The following is a 15,512-nucleotide window of genomic DNA, read 5'->3' as shown; positions in this document are numbered from 1 at the left end:
TAGGAGTAAGTGTTATTGCTCCCTAAGTGCACTGATCATATTCACTGATGGTATTAATTCAACCATTCTGAATGTGCACTGATTCACTTCAATATGTTAGCACTCTATGAGTTCCTAACCAGCAGGATCTATAGAGAATTAGACAATATGGGTACAAAATAATGTCCAGCAAACTAGTGCCTATGGGAATACAGAAGTATAGTCCTGGTTTAATGAAAAAAAAAAAAAACAGAGTAAACAGCATCTGAAACTTCAGCAAATCACTTACCTGGTGTAAAATTTCTTCCAGGACAGAAGGAAAATCAAGGGAAAATCAACTTCAGAGTCTATGTTGTGTGTTCTGAGAGTCAGTTTCCCGTGTGAGGCTGGAGAGTTCCACCCACACCAACAATCAATTCTCAGACACCAGCAGGATGTCTATTCTGTCCTACCTACCTAGAGATAGCATCAGATTCCACAGGTTAAGGGCTCAGTCTTAACAAGACTCCCCCACGTAGCACTTTAGACACAAGTTCTGAGCACTAGGTGTTAACCTGTGCTTCTATCCTATGGTCTATAGAATGGAGGTTCCAATGACCCTCTCCTACTCAAGATACCAATTCCAAGACTAAGTTGTTAACCTGTACTTCTGAGCAACTGGCTATAAATCAGAGGCTCTCAAGATCTTCTTGAGTTTGCTTAATTTACTAGAGTGCCTCACAGAATGCAGAGAAACATTTTACTAGATTACCAATTTATTATAAAGGATAAAACCCAGGAACAGCCAGATGGAAGAGACACACAGGGTATGGTACAGGAAAAAATCTCAGAGCTTCCAAATTCACTCTCTACTCCTCACTCACCAACACAGAAGCTCTCCAAATTGTCCTTGTGGGGTTTTATGAAGGGTTCATTACAAAGATCATGATTGATTACATCCTTGGCCATTGGTTATTTCTTTGTCCTGGGGGTGGGGGAGTGCCCTCTCCCCTCCCCAAAAGTCAGGGGGTGGGACTGAAAGTTGCAACCCTCTATCACCTGGTTGACTCATTTGCAAACTGCTTCCATTCTTTGGTGCTTTCCCAAAGTGGCCTCTTTAACACAATAACAGATACTTCAATCACTCTCAACCCTTAGGAAATTACAGGGATTTTGTGAGTCATTGTGCCTGCATGCACCCATGCATGCATGTTGCTCAGACCTGTAGGACTCTTTGTGACCTTATGGACTGTAGCCCGCCAGGCTCCTCTGTCCATGGGGATTCTCCAGGCAAGAATATTGGAGTGGGTTGCCATGCCCTTCTCCATCAGCAACTGTGAATGACGAACAAATATATGAGAAATACATTTTGTTCATCTGAATGACCAAATAAATATTTCTACCTGGTAGTCCAATGGATAAGATTCTGCTCTCAATGCAGGGACCTAGGTTCAATCCCTGGTCAGGGAACTAGATCCCACATGCCACAACTAAGAGTTTGCATCTGGCACAGCCAAATAAATAAAAATAAATATTTAAAAGAAATATTTCTTATAAATCACGATACTGCAGATATATGATATATGCACATATTATTCTACACTGGATCAAGAAAAGGTAACTGGAGCTAACTTTTAAGAAACCATTATGCTGCTGATGACGTATCTGTTAGATTGTGTTTAGTTATCTGCAAGCCATGCCCAAAGAGTGGGGTACAACTGAGCGACTGAACAAGCCATGCCCATTACACGCGAAAGTGAGCTCTTAGCTTTTGACCTGTATAGATAAATTACTTCCTTATTTCTCAGCACTATCTCTAAAGACACAGGGATTTAAAATCCAGAAATGGGAAGTTGGGGTTTTTGGTTTCATTTGTAGGCACAACTCATCATATGACTTCAGTGAGCCAATTAACAATACTTCAGAGACAAGGGTCATTTAAGATAATACAGTAATATACGCCATAGAGGGCTGTGGCATATATTACATGTGGAGAGCTGGACAATTAAAAAGGCTGAGCACCGAAGAATTGACGCCTTTCAACTGAAGTGCCTGGTGTGCACCACAGAACAGGAAAGCCTGGTGTGCTGCAGTCCATGGGGATGCAAAGAATGGGATACAACTGAGCAACTGAACTGACTGAACTGTGGTGCTGAGTCAGACACGACTGAGCAACTGAATAAGAACATAATATGCTATAGAGCCAAAGCAAGCTAAAGAGAAACACCATATGTCAGCTCACTTACCTTCTTACATGAGTTACTTCATTCAAGCACTTCAGAACCCACAGGGCACTCAGGATTATGGTTCATAAATGATAGTTCAGGAAACATGTGAAGGCCCTAAAAATATCTGAAAGGGCCATTTGAAGTAAATGTCCACACTAAATAAAGGAAACACTTAAGTTCTCAGGGAAGAGTACAAACTTATTTCTCGTTTGAAAAATGAAAATTATTGATTTACATATGATTACTATTTCCAAGTTGAGCTCCAAAGTAATAAATATTATCTCATGATTTTTTTTCCAGAATTTTCAGGGGAAGAATAAATTTTTTATTTATTCTTGTTCACACAGGCAAAGAGGGCACATAATGTATAAACAACGACTCTTTCTTTAGTATTTGTGGGTTTTCTGGTTTTGCTTATTAATCACCATCGTTTCCACTCACAATTTGAAATACCCACACCTTGAAGAATCATCGAGGCATAATTTCCAGTTCAGTTCACAGATATTCTAATGAAGTGCACTAAACATAACATAATTTCTGAATAAACTGTAGGAAATGTGCACTGCAGCACTGCAGAAATAGCAAAGACCCATGTTGCTGATTCTTTGCTTCGCTGCCTTCAAGGCAAGTCATCTACCAAAGTAATGAGGCAGAAGAGAGAAAATTTAATATTAATTTTGTGAGGCCCATTCAAACCTTTTTCCTCCCAAGAAAATGTTTCTGTGGTTTTACTTAAACTAATATCACCTCTTCAGAGAGATCACTCTTTGGGTTTGCGTTTGTGAAACTAGACTACCGAAGTTGAAAAAAATGTCGCACTGTCTAACATGAACCTTAGCCTAGAGCAAAACAACAAAGCCTCTATTTGGTAAAGCTGAACTGCCTTTATGAAATGCGGCAGTTGATTTCTTTTTCAACAATTGATTTTTATTATATTCCATAGTCAGGCCTCTAAGTGAATTTAAAGATTATCTGCAGTATGTGTTCTTAGAAGAAAAACGATTCACTTAAAAAGGTGGTTTTGGAACTGTTTCTGTAAATGTGTCTCACCATTTAATATTATCAGTAAAAAGAAATCCTTGGGCATTTGCAGTGTTGATCAGAGCAAAAAAATGGATAACGTCAAAACTGATTTTCATAGCAACATAAATATACTAATTGCAATAGGAAATATGAAGTTAGAATTAATTGTAATATTAGAACATAGAATAGAAAAGAATATTTTTCTCTTGTAACTGTGTTTGTGCTCTTGACTCTTCCATTCTTTGTCAACTGCTTCTTACGTCACACTTAATTTCCCCCTTTTTATCCTTGTGTGGAACTTTCTTGTGTGTGAGCAGGAGGAATAGCTGTGATACTCTAAAAATATCCCATTTCCTACTCTAATATACCAATTTTACATCCTGTCTGCTACAGCTTAAGACCAGACAAGGCCTTTAATGAATTGTTTCTTTTTCAGAACTCACCATGGGCTATGCTGACACTTCAGAAAACAGCTCTGATACATTAGTGGGTCCTTAACTCTGAACTCAAAAAGCTTATTTCTAAACTGAAAATGACCTACCAGCCTGGGGACTTGTGGTCCTTTATAGGACGCCGAGAGGTTGTCTAGGCTTATGCTGGAGCCTATGCAATTCTGGGACCTCTCTTACCTGTCACTCATTATTTTCTAGGAAAAAGTGATTGAGAATAAAATTAGTTTAAAAAAGAATCCTGTTATCAATTTAATAGTGTAAAAGTGTTATTATTCCTGTCCTCTACCACCATCCAACATAGTGCCATTTCCTAAGTTACTATAGTTCATTAGCTGAAAAAAAGCAGGTCTGCTGGTATAAATGTTTTTTAGATAAGTTCACCGTTCTCAAAGAACAAATGAAAAGGGCAAAGCATGACAATTTCTCATTTTATAATGGGAAATTTATTCAAGACCTTCCCCCCCATTTATCACTGAAGACACATTACAATTAAATGCCTTCATTTGCACATAAGTAGCCTACAAACTCTTTTTTTTAAACCCCTCAGGTATTTACAGTGTGTTTCTCTCTAGCTATTTTAAGTTTCATTTTTACTCTCTTCACCTATTAAGCAGTCTGACTCAGAACCTGGATTAAGAACAGCAGTGAACAACAAAAGGGCTGTTGCAGAATGATTTTCAGTGTCTTGCACAGGTAATCAAAACCAAAATAAGAAAACAGGTATAAAAGAAAATGCACGTATTTCTACTCTCTGTTATCAATATGCTGATTAATGGAATAATCATTTTTATGACAATGTTGACAGAAAATAGGAAACTAAAAATTATGGAAAAATTTATTTCTAAACATTCTATTACATCTTTGGTAGAAAGTGACATATTTATTTTTCGTAAAACTGAAAAATCGTATCACCTAAATAGTTTAGAAGCCAAGGTACGCACTCTTCATTACATTATATGCCTTCTCCTTTCATTTATTAATATATAGATGTGGTTGGTTTTGCTCTTGGAATTAAGAAGCAGTCGCCATGGTATTTTTAATCATGTTAATAAGCAGTATCTTTGTAGTTGCCCCTTAGAGGTCTAGAACAGAAATGTACTTTACATTTTTTAGTATAAATATTTCAATTTTACCACTCAGTTTCCCAAGTTGAATTATGAATTACCAATCCTTGTATAATACTATAAAGATGTAGGCTGAGAATTTGAAAATGTGGGTTCTGATACAGGTCTCACTGACTTTGAAAAGGACTAATAACTACCCTGAGTTCTCATATTCTGCAAAGTTCTTTAAAAATATAAGTATTGTTATTACTATATCTTTATGTATAAAGTGAAAGTATCGTGTTAAATGATTTCTGATGATATTATTTGATAAATGATATTTATATGTCAAAAACTATGACTATTTACTCAAATATAAATAGTACTGATTTCTATTATTTCAATTAATTTCAAACAGCATGCACAAGAACAATTACTTATACAAATAACTAGACAATATATTCCATATCACAGAGAATATGCTGAATATTAATATTAATTAATTAATTAATATTAATATTAATATTCAGCATAGGTGCAGAATCTGATTTCAATTTCTCCTTGACTTTAAGAAGATGAAGGTCATTTATATAGGTCATTTGAAAGGTAATTTTCCTAGATTTTCAATAAAGTCATGAGTTTTACTGTTTGAACTCTAGGTCAACTCTCTAATAAGTTGAAAAATTAATTTTCAAAAAAATTCTTTAAATTCTTAAATTTATAAAGTTAAGTTTTTTATGTTGGATTTTCCCTGTATTTCTTAATTAAATCTTTACCATTTGATTACTGCTTTACAAACTTTTGAAAACTATAAAATCCTTTTTAAAACAAACTCAAGTTATATAAAAGAATAGTAATGAGAAATGTGTGTGAAACACCATAAACCTCCAGGCAAACTTATTTTCCCCAGAAATGTTTCTAAAGTTCATGAATATATATGGAGTCAGTGATAAAGTGAAGACAGAGGATTTTTGTAGAGAAAGATCTTTCACAGTGCTTTTCCTGTATTCTCCCTCTTCATGGAAGATTCAAGGGAGATATACCTTACACACCTTCACATTAAGGTAAAGCAGGAAACCTTCAGGGGAATGATTTTGAGATCTTGGCCTTGTGAATTCTGAAATGTTGAGGGCTACAGGAATTAACATCTGACCATCATTTATAAAAACTAAAGCAGCTAAGAATTTGCATCTGACAAGACACTGGAGAGTCTCTTGGACTGCAAGGAGATCAAACCAGTCAATCTTAAATGAAGTCAACCCTAAATACTCAATGGAAGGACTGATACTGAAGTTGAAGCCCCAATACTTTGGCCACCTGATGCAAAGAGCTGATTCATTGGAGAACATTCTCATGCTGGGGAAGATTGAAGGCAGGAGAAGAAGGGGACCACAGAGGATGAGAACGTTGGATGGCATCATGGACTAACGGACATGGTTTGAGCAAACTCTGGGAGATGGTAAAGGACAGAGAAACCTGGCATGCTGTAGCCCTTGGGGTCCCAAAGGGTCAGACATGACTTGGCAACAGAAGAGTCGGACACAACTTCATGCCTGAACAACAACTCGAACAAGAAGATCAAGAGAACAAGACAAGAGCTAACTAGTGCCTGCAGAGACAAAGACAGAAGTATATGGTCCATGTTGGGATCAATCTTCTGTTGCATTGGGACTAATTCTGAGTTAGTTCAAGATGGGTACATGAGTTTCCCATGGAGGAGATGAGGCCATACAGCAGAAGACCTGAGCAGGAACAACCTAGGTGCTTATCACCAAATAATAAGACTTAAGAAATTAATGCAAAGATAACACAGGGAATAGATCTAAGTACATTGTCAGCCAGCCAGTCAAGAGCCCTGCGAAAAAACAATGAAGGAGCTATAAGAATACTCCAGGAGAGAAAGATTCAAGTTTAATTTTCAAGACCAAGAACTTCAGCTCTAATCTTTTTTGAAATGAAAATCAGTGGTTTCATCAGTATCTTAAATTTTACATTCTAAAAATTGAATGGAATCACTGTTTCCAACTTAAGATAGTTTCAGGACTTAGCTGTCTGTGGTCTATGCTAAGTCACTTCAGTCGTGTCCGACTCTGTGCGACCCCATAGATGGCAGCCCAACAGGCTCCCCCGTAGAACAGCATAAAAGTGTGGTTGTCCAGTAGCTAAAACTCCATGCTCCTAATGCAGTGGTTCCAGGTTTGATCCGTGGTCAGGGAACTAGATCCCACATGCCAGAGCTAAGAGTTCACATGCTGCAACTAAAGATCCCACAGATCATAGCTAAGACCCAGCATAAATAAATAAATAAGTATTGTTTAAAATTATGAGATCAGCTAGCATTGCTTTCTGGAGCAAGGAAAGAAGATTTTCCCACTGAACCAAACTCAAAGACATTATTAAGATAGAAATAAAATTGTATTTAATTATTCATTAACTGTGCTTGTCCAGGGACCTGCCTACTATCTCAATCCCACTGTGCTCAATATACTTCCAAAGAAACTCTTAATTTCACCAAAAATGATTTGAAAGCCATGCTGTGCACCATCACTATAGGAAACAATATTCTAAATATTCAGAGTTAATCAAATGGACTCTTACCTAAGGACTCAATATATAAAATATCACTGGTACAAAATTTTAAAATTAAGGTATACAATCAATAGTTAAATTTAAATTTTCAATTATAGACTCAAACAGAATTTTTAGATACTGTGAAAATTTGGAGTTGGGAAACTTTCTCCTGACTTAAAAAGTGGGTATATGAGGATAAATATGAATTTATGGGAAAATATGGTAAAAATACGAATTTGTGGGAAAAAAGGATATACTATACACAAATACAAGTGTAACAAGTAGACTTCAAAGCAGAAATAAAACAAAATCAAAACAAGATCATTTAAGATATAGAGTAACTTGTAGGCTTTAACTAATGGAACTGTCTTTCTTATTCACAACTGTGATATATTTAATCCCAATTTAATAAGATTAGCTAACCTCCAAACTAGCAGTTAAGGGCATTTTGAGAAACACAAAATAATTTATATATCTTCTATATATAGTACTTCCTTCAAACAAGTTCAGGTTTAAGAAAACTTTGTTTTTCTAAAATATTTTAAAGAACACAATTAGGAAGTAACCAATGGAAATCAGTGAGAAATGAAGATTTGTTAAACAGTGTTTAATTGTTGTGCGTTAGTTTCTCAGTTGTGTCTGACTCTTTGTGAACCCATGGACTATAGCCCAATAGGCTTCTCTGTCCATGGGATTCTCTAGGTAAGAATACTGAAGTGGGTTGTCATTCCTTTCTCCAGGGGATCTTCCTGACCCAGGAAGATTGAACCCAGGTCTCCTGCATTGGAGGCAGATTCTTTACCTTCTGAGCCACCAGGGAAGTGTTTAATTGCATATATATATTTCAATCCATGTTCCAAGCTTTAGTTACATAGATTGTCTCTAATTGTATTTATAATGAGAAATTAAACCAATGACACATGAGTGGACTATGCACCTGATTTCACATTTAAAAAGAGATGACCAATATAGCTTAATTGAATTCAAACAATAAAAAAGTTTTTGATGTTTTACAAAAACAACAAAGATGTTTCTTTGTGTAAAATAATGTGTTGCATATGAAATCAAATTATTGAGACTCATGGCAAACCACTTCAGCATTCTTGTCTTGAGAACCCCATGAACAGTATGAAAAGGCAAAAAGATGAAAGATGAACCACCAAAGTCAGGAAGTGTCCAATATGCTACTGGAGAAGAGTGGAGAATAGCTCCAGAAAGAAGGAAAAGACTGAGGCAAAGTTGAAACGACACCCAGCTGTGGATGTGTCTGGTGGTGAAAGTAAAGTAAGATGCTAAGAAGAACAATATTGCATAGGAACTTGGAATTAAAAAAAAAAAAACAAAAACTTGGAATCAAAGCAAGTTGGGAGTGGTCAAACAGGAGATGGCAAAAGTAAACATCGACATTTTAGGAATCAGTGAACTAAAATGGATGGGAATGGGCAAATTTAATCCAGATGTCCATTATATCTACAACTGAAGGCAAGTATCCCTTAGAAGAAGTGGAGTAGCCCTCATAGTCAATAGAAGATTCCAAAATGCAGTACTTGGGTGCAATATCAAAAACGACAGAATGACCTCAGTTCATTTTCAAGGGAAACCATTCAAAATCACAGTAATCCAAGTCTATGCCCCAACCACTAATACTGAAGAAGCTGAAGTTGATTGGTTCTTTGAAGACCTACAAGACCTTCTTGAACTAGCAACAGCAAAAAAACATGTCCTTTTCATCATAGGGGATTGGAATACAAAAATAGGAAGTCAAGAGATACCTGGAGTAATAGGCAAGTTTGACTTTAGAATTCAAAATGAAGCAGGGGAAAGGCTAACAGAGGTTTGCCAAGAGAATGCATGGGTCACAGCAAGCACCCTCTTCCAACAACAGAAGAGAGGACTCTACACATGGACATCACCAGATGGCCAATACTGAAATCAGGTTGATTATATTCTTTGCAGCCAAAGATGGAGAAGCTCTATACCATCAGCAAAAACAAGACCAGGAGCTGAGTCTGGTTCAGGTCATGAACTCCTTATTGAAAAGTTCAGACTTAAATTGAAGAGAGTAGGGAAAACCAGTAGACCATTCAGGTATGACCTAAATCAAATCCCTTATGATTATACAGTGGAAGTGACAAATAGATTCAAAGGATTAGATCTGATAGACAGTGCCTGAATAACTATGGATGGAGGTTAATGACATTGTACAGGAGGCAGTGACAAGATCATCCCCAAGAAAAAGAAATGCAAGAAAGGCAAAATGTCTGAGGAGGCCTCGCAAATAGCTGAGAAAAGAAGGGAAGCTAAAGGCAAAGGAGAAAAGGAAAAATATATCCATTTGAATGCAGAGTTCCAAAGACTGCCAGGAGAGCAAACCAGTTAATTCAAAAGGAAATCAACCCTAAATATTCACTGGAAGAACTGATGCTGAAGCTGAAGCGCCAATACTTTGGCCACTTGATGTAAAGAGCCTACTCATTGGAAAAGACCCTGATGCTGAGAAAGACTGAATACAGGAGAAGAAAAGGACAACAGAGGATGAGATGGTTGGATGACCTCACTGATTCAGTGGACATGAGTTTGAGTAAACTCCAGGAGATTGTGAAGAACAAGGAAGGCTAGAATGCTGCAGTCCATGTGGTCACAAAGAGTCAGACATGACTGACCGAATGAACAACAACAAATCTTTTCTATTTAAATGCAATTTTGAAACAAAGACAAAGAGACAAAAGGAAAAAGAATCAAGAGAATAAAACCAAAAAATAAATCTCAATCAAGTAATTTTGTGATTTACTGAAAAAGAAATTAATTAAAAGCATGATTCATCATTTAGGGCTTTGATTAACAAGATACAATTAAGAAAAGATTAAGTTTCAAAAGTCTACAATTAAAGAAATAAGTGACAGTTGCTTAATCATGTCCAACTCTGCAACCCTACGGACTGTAGCCCTCCCGGCTCCTCTGTGCATGAAATTCTCCAGGCAAGAATGAGTGGAGTGAGTAGCCATTCATTTCTCCAGAGTTCTTCCTGACCTGGGGCTCTAGCCTGCATTGCAGGCAGATTCTTTACCATCTGAGCCACCAGGGAAGAAATGGAGGTCAGAGTTACACTGATTACTTATGCTTATATCACTCTTATCTAGTGTCTAAGCTCAATAGAAATGAAGTCAAGACCAGAATCTGTTAAAATGTTAACAACTGCAGAGATGTTACTTAAAACAGTTAACAAAATTAATTTAGCTAATTTACTAGATAAACCGCTGCAAGAAACACACACAGATACACACACACGTGTGCACACACACACACAAAGATGTGCAAATACTTGCAGACACACACAAAGAGGCACACACAAGAGATAACTGTCCTGAAATGATGGCTGTATTTGCTTAGGAATGGGACTTCATCCGTACTCAGATAGCTCAGCAGGAACCCTTAACTTCTCCATTTAATCTTGCCTTGTATTTAATTCCATATTTTTTGAAGAAAGCAATATTAATGTAGTTGTAATTCATTTACACTTAAATAATAATCAAAATGTTGTTTTAAATATTCTTCTAGAAATGGAAGAAACTGACAAAATTCTCTCTCTCCTTTTTCCCCGTTGTGACTGTGCTTTGAATCTCAAATGATATATACTTCGAGGTCTAAACTGAGCTGTAAGGCAGTTCAAGCAGTGCATCTATTTTCTAGGGCATTATTGCTGTTAAAGGATTTATTCTCTATTAGGTTAGCTGAGGATAAAGCACACTTTAAAAATGTTGAAACAGATATGGAGACTATAGATTCCATGGCTTACCGAAGATTCTGCAATCTAGCTGGTAAATCACATGCATTTTAAATTGGTAAAATATTTGGGTACGATACTCAGTGATGAGCTTGGGGCCCCTGTGGAGACACTGTAATCTACTGATCCACACTGAGTTGGTATTTGCAAGGGATCTTTTTTCTCCCTTTTAAAATATGTTAATTTTCTAAACCCAAAGAGCCCTGAATCCAAACACTAAGTACATAAAAATAATGATTCTGTTTACAACTTTTAGTCATAAATTTCTAAATAAAATTCAAATGCATCTGTTTTCGAAAGCATATAAAGGTATTTCCATTATTTTATGCTTATTAAGTTGTAATAGCAAGCATCAAATGCTACAGGGAAGTAGCAGAACTGACTGTGTCAAGCCATTAAAGTCATTATTGTTAGCAGAAAACATGTTTAAGACAAATTTTCTTGCCATAGACTTAATCCATCTTTCAGAATGTGTGAACTCTGAGGTCACAGAGCGGTACCCTGAACACCAAATTCATTCTCAGACATGATATTTGTGGCCTCCATGGTGAGAAAATGTTTTATTGGTTGCTGACATTTAAAAATTAGGAGATTTTGCACAAAGACTTTAGATTTCTAAGATTTTTGAAAAACTGGGGATGTCTGGTAATATGTGGGTTGCCATTAAGTAATAAAACAATAGGCAGCAGAAGTTGAGCTGTGGTTCCTCTTTTATAAGGTAATTTACACTCTACTACACACAGTCACAACCATCCCCTATTTTCTTGCAATGTTGAAGGTGCACATTAGCTACTGTTTATAACAAGTGTTTGGTATTGTCTCATTTATCTTAAAACCTTCTCACAATATTCATTTATTTTATTGCCTGTGTTGTGTGTTAGTCACTCAGTCGTGTCCAACTATTTGTGATCACATGGACTATAGCCTACCAGGCTCCTCTGTCCATGGGATTTCCAGGCAAAACTGGAGTGGGTTGCCATTTCCTTCTCCAGTGGATCTTTCCCACCCAGGGATCAAACCCAGGTCTCCAGCATTGCAGGCAGATTCATTATGCCTGAGCCACCAGGGAAGCCTACTCCCTAATAAAGGGTACTTAAGACCTCTTTTATCTATTCAATCTCTTCCCATGAAATCCACATGACCTTTTCTATATGGCCACTTCATATTTCACTACTAGGTCAAAACATCTTTAATATTGCTGCTGCTGCTGCTAAGTCACTTAAGTCGTGTTCAACTATGTGCGACCCCATAGACGGCAGCCCACCAGGCTCCCCTGTCCCTGGGATTCTCCAGGCAAGAACACTGGAGTGGGTTGCCATTTCCTTCTCCAATGTATGCAAGTGAAAAGTGAAAGTGAAGTCGTTCAGTCGTGTCTGACTCTTAGCGACCCCGTGGACTGCAGCCCACCAGGCTCCTCCATCCATGGGATTTTCCAGGCAAGAGTACTGGAGTGGAGTGTCATTGCCTTCTCCATCTTTAATATTAGGTGACCTCAATTATCATCTATCTTATAATATGTATTTTCTTTCTCCCCTAATAAACTGCAAACACTAGAAGAAGGATTATGCCTTGTCAGGTATTTGATTTCCCAGCTTTCAAAGTATGTCCAAGATATACTGGATCCTTGATAAATGTTTTGATAATACTGTTACTGGTGGTGCTGTTAATGTTACAACTCAAATTCTGCTCCAGTTATCACCTCTAACAATTTCCCCAGAGTCTTATGTGCATGGGTGCTAAGTCACTTTAGTTGTGTCTGACTCTTTGTGACCCCATAGACTGTAGCCTGCCAGGCCCCTCTGTCCATGGGCTTCTCCAGGCAAGAATACTGGAGTGAGTTGCCATTTCCTTCTCCAGAGGATCTTCCTGACCCAGGGATTGTACCCACCTCTCTTATGTCTCCTGCATAAGCAGGTGGGTTGTTTACCACTAGCGCCACCTGGGAAGCCCCTCAGAGTCTTGAGGTGATATGAAAGTTAATATTATCTAGAAATATGTGGATTTTAGGAAATGGACAAAAGGGGTGGGATAATGCTCATTTGAGAATAAAAAATACATATATACTTACCCAATGCAAAGCATTATACTGTTGAAAATAATGAGACTATTTCAAAAGTCTAAAATAAAACTGACATTCCATGATTTTAATTATTTATACACTAAATTTCCCATCATGTCATGTTCAGAGTTACTGGCACCGAACTTGTCCTTCACTCTAAAGAGCAACTCATAACATATATGAGGCAAATGTCTTAAGATGTGAAACAATAGGCAACAAAGGTTTGTGATACTTAAGATAAAGAAAAGATACAAAGTAGATTGCCATACACATTCTGGATCTCTGCCAGGGAGCACTTCCTGTCATACAGCAGGGAGGTAGAACTCAAACAGACCATCAATTTACTGAACTGAGAAAGCAGAAATCAGAGGTCATGATCTTGGTTCAGGGCAGGTGGTAAACCAACCAGGAGGTCATGGATTGAGAGATCAGTAGAAGAGCTGAGATAATAAACTTCCCACAGCTTTGTCTGATCAATAAATTGCACACGAGTGTGGGAAAGTCAGGCAGCCCAACAAAAATGAAAGCCAGGGGAAACTTGAGAACTTAAAAACTTTCAGCATGTTCCTCATACATAGCAGACAGGAAAAACATTGCAGCCTTAAGATGTCTGAGCATGTATAACCTCTGCCCAAGTCAGTAGCTGAGCACTCCATCACACAGATACAGGGGATATCTTTAGGAAGGCAGAGAAAGAATTGAGCGGAGATATCAGTGGTTATACACTGCTATAGGAAGATGAATTCTGCCATTTAAGTTGAGGCAAGCTAAGGAAACAAACAAAACCCCAAAACTTTGCAAAAATTAAAAGAAGAATCCAGAGTTGCTCCAACATACTATTGACAGTGTTGTTTTTCAATCAAAAATCAATAAATGTGACCTATACCCATACTCAAGAAACAAAATAGAAAATGATCTATCCTCTGCTTCTTCAGCTCAGTGAAACCATTTTGCATGTTTCAAAACTGCTGATCTAAATAAAGGACATGTTATCACTATGACATCAAATAGAGGTTATCAACAGAAAAATTTAAACTACACAAAGAACCACATGATAATTCAAGAGATTAAAAGTTAAATACCTGAAGGGAAGGTTTCACTAGATGGGCCCGAAGGCAGATTTGAGACAGCAAAACTAAGAAACAGTAGATCCAAATAGAAGTCACCAAAACTATCCAGTCCCAAACTAATAAATCTTGAATACAGCAAGAAAAATAATCACCACACATCACATAGAGAACAACAATAATGATGGTCAAATTCTAATCAGAAACACTGTAGACAAAAAAGAAAACTATCACCTACGAATTATATATCTGATGAAACTATCCTTTAATGAAAGTGAAAGCATTGCTGTAAATCTCCATACACACACACACATATATATATATTTACACATATATATATTTACTCATATATATATACACACACATATACATACACCCATATATATGTTCTTGTGTATATATATTTCCTTTCATTGATGCATTTTTTATAATCATTTGACTGTTTAATGCCAAATTACAACTTTGTATTGTTGTGTTCATAGTACAGATAATGGAGACATTGTCATAAACTATATTTTCAATAACTAATTCTTTTAATAAAGTTTTTTCAGTAGATACAATATTTCAATAAATGGTGCTGAAACAACAGATATTCAAGTGCAAAAGAACAAAATTAAACAGAATTCGATCTTAACTTTAGGACACAATCAAAAATTTCCTAAAAATGGATCACAGACGCCTAATACAAAACTTGCAGAAGAAACATAGTAGAAAATGTGTGACTTGGTTAGTAAACAAAAAGCAGGTATTATCTTGACAACAAAAATCTGAACCATTTATACAGACCAAAAGAACTGGACAAAATGATTGGGAAATAAATCAATAAAGTAATATGTCACCAGATAGAGAAAGATGAGCAAGGGAAACCTAGATAAGTTTCTCTAAACTTTCTGAGATAATTATCTTTGTCACAGCCATCTAATGCCCATGTAGTCTAAAGTACTCATGGCATTAGCACAATTTCTATTACCATAATGTTTATTTTTGAAAGATTACTGGAAAAGATGATGGATTTGGTTCCAAAAGCAAAGCAAAATTTTGGCATTATTATATATACCAGTTTTACCAACTGATGCTAAATGGTAATCTGAATAAAACATATTTGAATCATTATAAAAAGGTATTAGTGTCTTTAATATGTAAAGAACTCAATAAAATCAATGAGGAAAAAATAGCAACCCCAATAAAGACAAGAAAAATGATGATGCACAAACCCCCATAGGAAACAAAAAAGTTGTGCTTAGAAAAGATATTCATCTCTAGAGTAACCAGCATTAAAATTAAAATATAATTGCATGACATTTAGTTGGTTAATAATTACATATAT

The 15,512-nt window shown here is 36.5% G+C and overlaps 1 long non-coding RNA gene across 6 annotated transcripts in view; it reads right to left on the bottom strand.

The window, feature by feature from the left end:
• Positions 1-15,512, bottom strand: part of LOC133251040 (uncharacterized) — a 911,217-nt gene that overhangs the window by 391,590 nt on the left and 504,115 nt on the right. The gene's annotated exons all lie outside the window — the stretch shown is intronic.

The sequence above is a fragment of the Bos javanicus genome, chromosome 7, assembly GCF_032452875.1.
Source record: "Bos javanicus breed banteng chromosome 7, ARS-OSU_banteng_1.0, whole genome shotgun sequence".
In the NCBI taxonomy this organism is placed as follows: Eukaryota; Metazoa; Chordata; class Mammalia; order Artiodactyla; family Bovidae; genus Bos; species Bos javanicus.
The sequence above is the reverse complement of the archived record's forward strand: the minus strand, read 5'-3'. Positions and strand labels throughout refer to the sequence as shown.